General features: G+C 37.1%; 1 long non-coding RNA gene across 1 annotated transcript; it reads left to right on the forward strand.

Annotated features, from left to right (window-relative positions):
• The first annotated feature begins 3,405 nt into the window (after window positions 1-3,405).
• On the forward strand, window positions 3,406-5,103 carry LOC133805064 (uncharacterized). The gene is made up of 4 exons (XR_009878819.1): window positions 3,406-3,478; window positions 3,608-3,801; window positions 4,380-4,466; window positions 5,023-5,103. It is a non-coding gene; the product is annotated as an uncharacterized LOC133805064 (long non-coding RNA).
• The last annotated feature ends 5,065 nt before the right edge of the window (window positions 5,104-10,168 follow it).

The following is a 10,168-nucleotide window of genomic DNA, read 5'->3' on the forward strand; positions in this document are numbered from 1 at the left end:
GAAGTTGCAAAATAATGATACAGTATTTTTGTTTCTTGATCATTCTCACCAAGTACTAAGAGATTGTTTTTGCTTTTTTTTTTCTTGATGCATTTACCAGTTGGGTAAGCGGGGTCTTGGATCCAGAAGGTAGTGCATCTGGAGATGTTGTTACATCAGTTAAAAGGTAGGCTCTTATTTGTTATTTTTGTTTACCTATTTATGTAGTTTCTGTTTTAATAGTTGGTGTAATTTGTTTTAAAACTCTATGTCTACTCTTTCATATAGGGGCATATGGGCAATGATAGCAGTTTTTCTCGCTTATTGCTTGCTGCAAGCCCCATCATCGTAAGTCCTTTGATATAATTTGTTCTAAACAAACTTTTTACTTTGTACAATTGCTTAATTGGTTCTGTTATTCTGTTCTTCTAGCATATCATTGTACTCAGCTACCTTGATTTCAAGATAGAATTTTGGTTTTTTGTCAGACTAAGTTATCTTCCTTCAACGTTTATTTTGTCTCCCTTTGATAGTTGCCATTTGTAATCTATTGATAAATGTTTGATTGGCATGCTTAATAATATTAATCATGAAGAGAAGAGTGACTGGTAGTAGTAGTTTAAAAAAAGTCCTTTATTGGGAAGTCTTTAATTTAGTCACCTTTTCGTGTAACTAGTTACGCTGTACAGAATAACGATAATATTTTATGGATCTTTAATAATGATTGTTATATAAAATATGAGTTTCATAGTTCACTAGGATTTTTCTTATTTTCAGGGAAGGGCATTGGGATAAAATGGTCTAGATGGAGTTGGATCTCTAGGATGATTGTACATGTAAAGAGAATGAATAGAAGAGAGCTTGAGTGGTTTTTGCTTGGTTCTTCGTAAAAGAATTAGCATAAAACATGTGAACTATTTTATGTCTGGTTTATGCTAGAGTTTCAAGGGGTATTCAGTTGAATCCTGTATGTTGTTTTCTGATATAAATTCATACAGGATTCTGATCAGACCGCATCCAGCAATCTTGTATTAGGATACAATCTTTTTATCTACATGCTAAGAAATGAGAGAGAGAGAGAGATTAGGAAGAAGAGTGTTGCTAGCAGTCTCACTCCCAAATATATATATAATTATATATACAGTTACAGTGTACATCCTTATCATACTGGTTTTGTATAGTTCATCAGCAATTCTCATTCTCCACATATTTAAGTTGTCTGAATTGTTAAGGATATTATTTTTGCCAAACAAAGTTGGATAAGCGTTTATTCTGGCTATATAGTGGCTGTAGTTAAGGTGTTTTGTCAAAGGCAGATCTCTTTAATGCTTTAAATTTTGTTATCTATGTTTCTGTAAATCCGCTTGTATTCAGACCATTTATTAGAAATTTTGTTCTGCATTATGCCAACACTACAACAATTATGCCCATATATTACACTAAAATATCACATTACAACAATTATGCCCATATGATGCTTTCCCAACAACACTAACTGTTTTGGTTAGTTAGTTGTTCATTGTAACTAATTATTGTTATTTTGTAGATTAGTTACTTTATTAGTTTTTGTCTTTTTTGTATATATACTCTTTTGTATCATTACTTCTTTAATGAGAATTGATTCTATTAATTCAGTCACTAAGTTTGTCACTAAGTTTGATTCTATCTTCTTTTCTGAATTCCACTGAGCAAGGAAGTTGTCTCGTTTTGCTTACCTTTATGTACATGTTTCTCTTGAAACTTTACACAAAAGTATTGTTTTCAAATTGTTTTTTTCAGCTGGTCTGTGTTTTTTGCATAATAAAAGAAAGGGAAGACATAAAGCTTAGTAAGAAGAATAGCATTAGAAAAGGTGATAATTCCTCTTTGACTGGATAATTGTGCAAATACTCTGTATGGAAATGGAAATTGAAATAAAAACTTTGCTTTATGGATGTAGGTGTATGGATTCTGATTGGTTTCCTAATAGGAGTTGTAATGATGGTATTGGTTGCTGCATGCTTCCTGTATAGAAGATACTTTAAATCAAATCTCCCATCCAAAAACCATGGTATGCTCTAAAATGTTTCACCACTAAACAAGAAGCCATTTTTTCCTAGATGTATGCCATGTGCCATACTTGTACTTATTTTTGTCTAATTCACATGACTGTTCAGGGATGTCCTTACAAAAGAGCCTGCTTGCCGAAAAGTACCTGTCAAGGAAGTGTATGCTGCAACAAACAATCTCTGTGAATCAAATGTAATTGGTGAAGGAACTGCAGGTTAGAACTTTGCTAAAACAAAACAAGTCTATTTACATAAAAAAGTGTAACAGGAAAGATATCCCTATGTCCATATCACCTTATCTAAGCTGTTTTTTGGACCATCCACCATAGCAATCGTAACAGGTGTTATTTTTAAATCAGGAAAGGTCTACAAAGGGTTAGCATAGAGGTATGCATCTGATCTGTTTACTGTTTAGTGTCTTAATAATAAGCCTAATAATAATTTAATATGCATCTGATCTGTGCTATTCAGGTGAGCCATATTGATAAGGACATAAATCCACCCTCAGCTAATGAACTATTCCTCTAATAGTAAGTAAATGCTAGATATTCCTCTAACAGTAAGTAAATGCTAGATATTCCTCTCGTCCTCACTCGCATTCTCTTGAAAAATCATATTTAATTTCCAACTGAACTCAGTCTCTATGATTATGGCTCTAGTTTGAACTTTTTTCTTTGCATTTTTCTCACTCAATGTTTATTTTGTTGTTCTGGTTTGGTATGTTAATGGGCTCTTTAATAGATGATGGCAAATGTTTATGAGTAGTTTTTTTGCTGCGTTAATAGATGGACATGCAGCCTAGAAAGCTTTATATGAACCTACCCACTTAAAGGGAGGAACTTTCACTTCATTTTCGTGTTTATTTCTACATTGTATTGTTAACTGATCTTTTCAAATGACTTCTAGTGATGATTATATCATGCATAATAGTATTTCTGCCCTGTGATGGAAAAACTCATTATTGGAAACAAATTCTCCTTAGTTTTTCATAATTTCCCTTTACATCTTTGCCGCCTCATTATCACCACCACCACCATCATATCTATCTATCTATCTATCTCTCTTTCATTCCGTCTTTACAACTACTACTACTACTACTCTCTCTATCTCTTACGAGGTGGGTGAAGATGTAAATGGGCTTTGAAAATAATCATAATTTTTCTTAATTGCATTATGACTTCAAGGATATATATGTCTAGTGCTAAAATAATCATAATTTTAAATGTTTTGATTGAAGCTCAATTTTGTGGGGACATTACTTTTACAAATTCTAATTAATTAAACCTGTTTTCAGTAGATAGTCCTTACTAGTTGGCAAGTATTTTGTCAGATTTTTATAATTTTTAATGCTAACAATCTTTAGTGTGAATTATCTGTACGCGGTTAAGTGAAATATCTAATGTAAGTTCTTCTCTTGCATTTATCAAGGATATGAAGTCTCTAAGTACCTTGTAAGTAACATGGTTTCAACACATTATTACACCCTTTCTAATAAATCATTCAAATTCAAACATATCTTTTTTCTTCTGTGCTGTTTTGCTTTGACATATAATCTAACAACTATTAAAAAAAACCTGTAGAGTACTTAGGAACAACAATATCACTGGTACAATTCCATCGAATAACGGAGAGCTCCAACAGTTACAAAAACTGTAAGTTAATTAAGAAACTCACTGGTACATTTGGTTAACTCTTTCTGTCTAAAAAAAGCTGTCATTTTTTTTGGCAGTAACTTGGTTGGCAACAACTTTACAATGAATGGCTCAAACAACAGGTAATTTTCCTCAGTATTTTAGAATAGCTTCCTTCATTTTTGCTCTTATTTTTACTGCACTTAATAAATATGTTTCAAGTGTCTTATTTTTGCTCTTATTTGTATGTTAAGTTACTATCTTATTTTTGGAAGACTTATCCCCCTTTTTTTTTCTCTGTCTCTTTTCCTTTTGCTCAGTCTTTATAAGGCTCCATGCAATGGTTTGAAGGAAATCTTGTGTTGAAGCTATTGTCTCCTAATAAAAGTTGCAATTCGTTCTATTGTTCTATGGAGCATATTAGGCTCTATAGTTATATGTGCTGTTTTTTAGTTTTTTCTACTGTTATTTAAATCTATTAAATAATTTGTGCCAAATTCTGCATTGGTCTTAATCCTGTGAGTTTGGAGAAAACTAGATGATTTCTTTCAAGTTGATTTACTCTTAAGTCTGAAATGTATGCTATTTTAAATGTGATCACTCTTCCATTTTCTGCAATTTGTATAGTCATTCATTTGTCCACAATGCATTTCAACTTTGCTCCATTTTGTCACTTTCCTTATCTACATTTTTTTACTCTTCCAATTTCCAAATATCTCAGGAAAGCCTTAACGTACATGGTGGGGCTGTATCATTGGGACACCCATTAGGATGCAGTGGAGCTCGTATCTTGGTCACATTGTTAGGGGTAATCTACAAACTTCCCTTCTCTTGCAATGCATTCCTAGTTTGACATCTAATATCTAACAATATTTGAACTAAATGTATGCTCTGGTGTATTGAGCAAAACTCATATTACAGTTCTGAGAGCAAACTATGGTTCTTTTGTTATTTCATTGTTGCTATTAGATGGCTGTCTTTACTTGTCCCTAACTGGCAAAATAATATTTTTTCATTACTCTCTTTTTCAAAGGCAAAAAATGTCCAGTTAACAATAATTTCCGCAGCTAGTGTTATGGTGCTCTAAATTTGATTATTGTACCCTTCCTAAGACTATTTCATGGTTTGGAAAACTATCTATGGCTTTGAGGTTTTTTTTCTTAAAAAAATAGATGTTAAAGGAGATAGCTTCTGACTAGACAATCTCTAGAAAAAGGTTGAGATATGACTTTACCTGTCCATTCAGGCCATTTTTGCCAAGTACTTCTGATTTTTGTTTTCCATGGTTGGACTATGTGCTCTTTCTTCTGCATTGCTCATATTTTGATGCTTCTCTGAATTTTCATAATGTGTTTTCTAACCAGGAAGGCAATGTTGCCAACCAGAGGGAACATCTAATTCTTCTCCTTGCCAATATTCACATTCAGAAAGCTAAACAAGCAGTCTGTCTTGAAGTTATTCTGATTGTTAATTAAGGTTGTAAAGCTTTGGCTTTAACTAATCCTCTTATCTAAATTTGACTTTATGATATTTGGAGTCTATTGTCAAAACTGGATATTTATCCAGCATTGTTCCTTTGTAAATTTCTATTTAATTAGCATTTGAAACATTAGTGGTGAAATTTGGGTTTTCAAGATAACAATTGGTTTTTGTGCTGTGGTTCATTAGAACTGTTTTATTAACATAAGGATGTAATATTTGCTTCTACATTTACTATCATTCTAGTCATAGAAATATAGTATAGTTTAGTTACAAGTTTAATTGTTTTGCACCTATAAGGGCTTTATAACCCATGCTTGCAAACTGGAAGTGACATCAGGGAAATAGTGTTTGAAGTGTTTGTTGATAAGGAAGTTTTATACTATATTTCATATGAATCTACTTTTGATGAGGCTTTTCTTAGTCGTCTTACGGAAACTGGTGCAACAGAAAGTTCATCTTTATGTGACCTTCCTAAACAGATGGAAGGTGATCAACAGAGAGCCTCTGAACAGACTAAGAACATCTTAAGTAATTTAGTTGCTGCTGTTGACAATTTGTGGTATCTAAAAGATGGAATACATACTGTAGTCTTGAAAAAACTTTCAGAAAATGGTAAGAGCTATGTGGGTTTTACAGTTTTATTTTGTATGATACTTCAAACACTGATCTGTAGACTTATCTCAGTTTTTGGTGGATCCTACTCCATTTTCTAGGATCTTGCAGGCAAAGGACACCAAGTGAATTAGATAGAGAGGTTAAGAACTTGAGGGTGGCATTTACTGACCTGTTTTTGAAGCATAACACTTTCAAAGAAACTGCAAACCCATCGAGATATTGATGCAAAGAATGGAAGAATGTATTTCACTAATTTTTGTATACATTTCTTGTTTTGTATTTAGTGATAAAGGAATCTGAATTGGGCATAAATTATGTTGTAATATGATTTCTTAAGCCTAGACTAGTAGACTAAATATTGTAATTACATTTGAGTAATTAATAAAAATCTATTTATGTTACCTTATTTGGCTTCAACTTTCATATTTGTTTTCCTAGTTTTGTGTAAGTAAAAAAAGATTATGTTTCTCTAAGCTAATCTAACACATGTGTTATACTAAAGTGTAGTATAACACAAAAAAAGTGTTATATAATCGACTATAAGTAACATAATTCAACACTTATCTATATATTAAAATAACACAGAAATTGTGTTATCGTTGACAATACAATAACACATCTGTATAACACTAATAAAGTGTTATGTAAAGTACCCTGACCTACGATAACATAGTCGGTCTTAACACATCAGAAAGTGTTATCGTATGTTTTGATAACACATTTTCGGTGTTATTAAAAGCATTTTTTCTTGTAGTGGCAGACAATTAAAGAATGAGATCGAGACTCTCATCAGGGCAGGACCCTTGGCTCAGTACGCTCGAAATCAGGTGACTTCCTGACAGCCCGCTGGACAAAACATTCCATCAGCTCTGGAGAATCCAATGAATCAAAATGGAGATCAGGTGAATCAAGGCAACCCTCCTCCGATAACGGGAGTAGACATAGCAACCATTTTTGGAGGTCCTCATCTGACAGGCACAAGCAGAGGTGCCTAGAAGAGGTATATCAACGAGCTAAAATCCCACAACGGAGTGGAATTTGTTCTGGGGCTGCAATCATCAAAGCATCAGCGATTGGAGAAGCAACCAATCACTTTTACGGAGGAAGATGCCAGTCATGACCAGTTCCCACATAATGACCCTCTGGTCGTAACGGTCTTGCTCACCAACCGGAGAGTTAGGAAAACACTAGTAGATAACGGGAGTTCTATGAATCTACTCTTTAGGTCTACCTTAGAAAAAATGGGGTTGTCTGTAACAGACCTGAAGGAAACTTCCATGATTCTGTGTGGATTCTCTGGTGAGGGGTCAGTGACCATTGGGACAATCAAGCTAGTGGTAACACTGGGTGAAGGTACACAAACATGTCGCCAAGCTCCTGGAATTCGTGGTCATCGATTGTCCAGCAGCCTATAATGCGATCTTAGGCAGACCTACGTTGATGGCATTTTGAGCCATAATCTCTATCTGTCACCTAGCAATTAAATTCCCCTCCTCTGCGGGAACATGCACTGTTATGGGCGATCAGCTCGCCACCAGGGAATGCTATAGCATTTCCACTATGGGAAAGTCACAACCCGGACCGTAGACAATGACAGTAAGCGACGGAGGCAAGGAGTCCCAGGAGACAGAAGCTGCTCCTAGGACAGAAGAACCTCAAAAGGCCAAGGATAGAGACATCACCCCAAGTGATGATATCGACCCCCGAATAGGCGAGGACAAGTCAGAGCTCCAGGCTATCGAGGAGCTCGAGGAGGTAAATATAGATCCCAAGGATGCCTCAAGAATCGTTAAAATTGGGAAAAATCTAGATGAGGGTAGAAAAAAGGAGCTTGTAAAGGAGAATCTAGATGTATTCGCCTGATCTCATAAGGACATGGTGGGGATCAGCCCGAGCGTGATCATGCACAACCTGATTTGGATAAAAGCGTGCCCACCATATCCCACAAACAGAGGCATCTGGGAATAGTCTGATCTAAGGCATTGGAGGAAGAAGTAACTCAGTTATTAAAGTGTGGGTTCATTCGTGAAGAAAAATATCCGATCTGGGTCGCAAATCCTGTCCTGGTCCCGATGCCAAATGGAAAGTGGCGGACCTGCATCGATTTCTCCGACCTGAAGAAAGCTTGTCCTAAGGATTGCTTTCCATTGCCGAGAATTGATCAGTTGGAAGATGCCACCGCGGGGAACGAGCTTATGTCCTTCACGGATGCATATTCTGGGTATAATCAGATCACAATGAATCTTGCGGACCAGGAGCATACTAGCTTTATGACTCCAACAAATGTATACTGTTATAAAGTTATGCCCTTCAGACTAAAGAACGTTGGGGCTACCTACCAACTGTTAGTTAATAGAATGTTCATTGGCCAAATCAAAAAAAATATGGAAGTGTATGTCGATGACATGGTAGTCAATTCTAAGACTGTCGATGGCCATGTGTCCGAAATAAATTAATGTTTCGAGATCCTGAGGAAATACAATATGAGGCTGAATCCCCAGAAGTGTACTTTCGGAGTGGCGTCGAGAAAGTTTCTGGGATTTATAGTCAATACAAGGGGAACAGAGGAAAATCTAGATAAAATCAGGTTGCTATTGGAAATGCCTTCGCCCAGATCGCGTAAAGAAGTCCAGAGCCTGACTGGAAGGGTGGCAGCCCTAAATCGGTTCATTTCAAAATCCACTGACAAGTCTTACCATTTTATAACTTACTCTGAGTAAATAAGAAATTCGAATGGACTGAGGAGTGCGAACAGGAATTTCTCTATCTAAAAAAACATTTGGCCGAGCCCCCAGTATTGTCTAAGCCAGTGGCAGGGGAGCCCCTATTCCTTTATTTGGCTGTGACAGAAAATGCAGCCAGTGCTGTGTTGGTTCGGGAAGAAGATCGGGTTAAAAAACCGGTGTATTATATAAGCAAAAGACTTCTCGAAGATGAATCACAGTATCCCCTGATGGAAAATATGGCATTTTGCCTGATATTAGCCTCCATGAAGCTTAGGCCATACTTCCAGTCCCATTCAGTTCACGTCATGATCGACCAACCTCTAAGGCAGGTATTGCAAAAAGCTGAAGCGTCGGGATGTCTCTTAAAATGGCAGTCGAACTCAGCCAATTTGAGATGCTGTATGTACCACGGACCTCGATCAAAAGCCAAACCCTTGCTGATTTCATGGCTGAATGCACCAGATTTTAAGAGGAGCTCCTTAAAGAATCGGTGCAGGAGTTGTGGAGAATATTCGTGGAAGACTCCTCTAATGAGAACGGGTCCAAAGCTGGAATCATACTAATCTCTCTGAAGGGGCATCGATTCCATACCACACTACGACTTGGATTCGAAGCATCAAACAAAGAAGCCAAATACGAGGCTTTGTTAGCCAAGCTTAGAGTGGCAAAGGAATTGAAAGCAAGGGTCATCCAATGTTATAGTGATTCCCAGCTCGTGGTCAATCAAGTGTTAGGGGAATACCAAGCGCGGGGTACCAAGATGGCAACTTACCTAGCCAAGGTGAAGAAAGAGCTATCAGAATTTAAGTGTGGCACCGTCGAACAGATCCCTTGCGAGCAGAATGCTAATACAGACGCTTTGGCGAGGCTCGTCACCTCCAAGGAAGCTGAGACTTTAACGTAGTACCGGTGGAATTCTTGGAAAGCCCAATCGTGGTAGGAAACGCGATGGAGGTTGACATGATTAACACTAGGCCGACCTGGATGACCCCCATGATGGAGTATCTTACAACAGGGAAGCTACCTGAAGAGAGAAAAGATGCAAGAAGGATACTCCAGGATATGTAATAGTGGATGGAATATTGTACCTACGTGGCCATTCCTTGCCTCTTCTTCGGTGTGTTCTGCCAGAAGAGGCTAAAACCATTCTGCAAAAGGTGCATGAAGGCTTCTGTGGGGATCATGCTGGGGGGCAAAACCTAGCCTTAAAAGTACTAAGGCAGGGTTATTTTTGGCCCACTTTAACAAAAGATTCCATCTCCCATGTTCAGAAGTGCGACAAATGCCAACGCTTCACCACAGTCGCATGAGCTTCACCAGTCGAGCTAACGAAGATCTCATCCCCATAGCCATTTGCAATATAGGGAATTATTTTAATAGGAGATTTAACTACAGGAAAGGGAGGAGTTCATTATGCGGTGGAGGTCATTGATTATTTCAAGAAGTGGGTAGAGGCCGAGCCTCTGGAAACCATCACCTCAAAGAGAGTCCTCGACTTTATGGTTAAGAGTATTGTGTGCTGGTTTGGGCTTCCCAAGAAGATCGTGTCAGATAATGGAACTTTGTTCGACAGTGATCTCTTCACTGATTTCTGTGAAAAGCACGACATAATTAAAAGTTTATCTTTGGTTGCGTACCCACAGGCCAATGGGCAGGTCGAGGCTGTGAATAAGACCCTCAAAGCGAG

Source organism: Humulus lupulus, chromosome X, assembly GCF_963169125.1.
Source record: "Humulus lupulus chromosome X, drHumLupu1.1, whole genome shotgun sequence".
Classification (NCBI taxonomy): domain Eukaryota; kingdom Viridiplantae; phylum Streptophyta; class Magnoliopsida; order Rosales; family Cannabaceae; genus Humulus; species Humulus lupulus.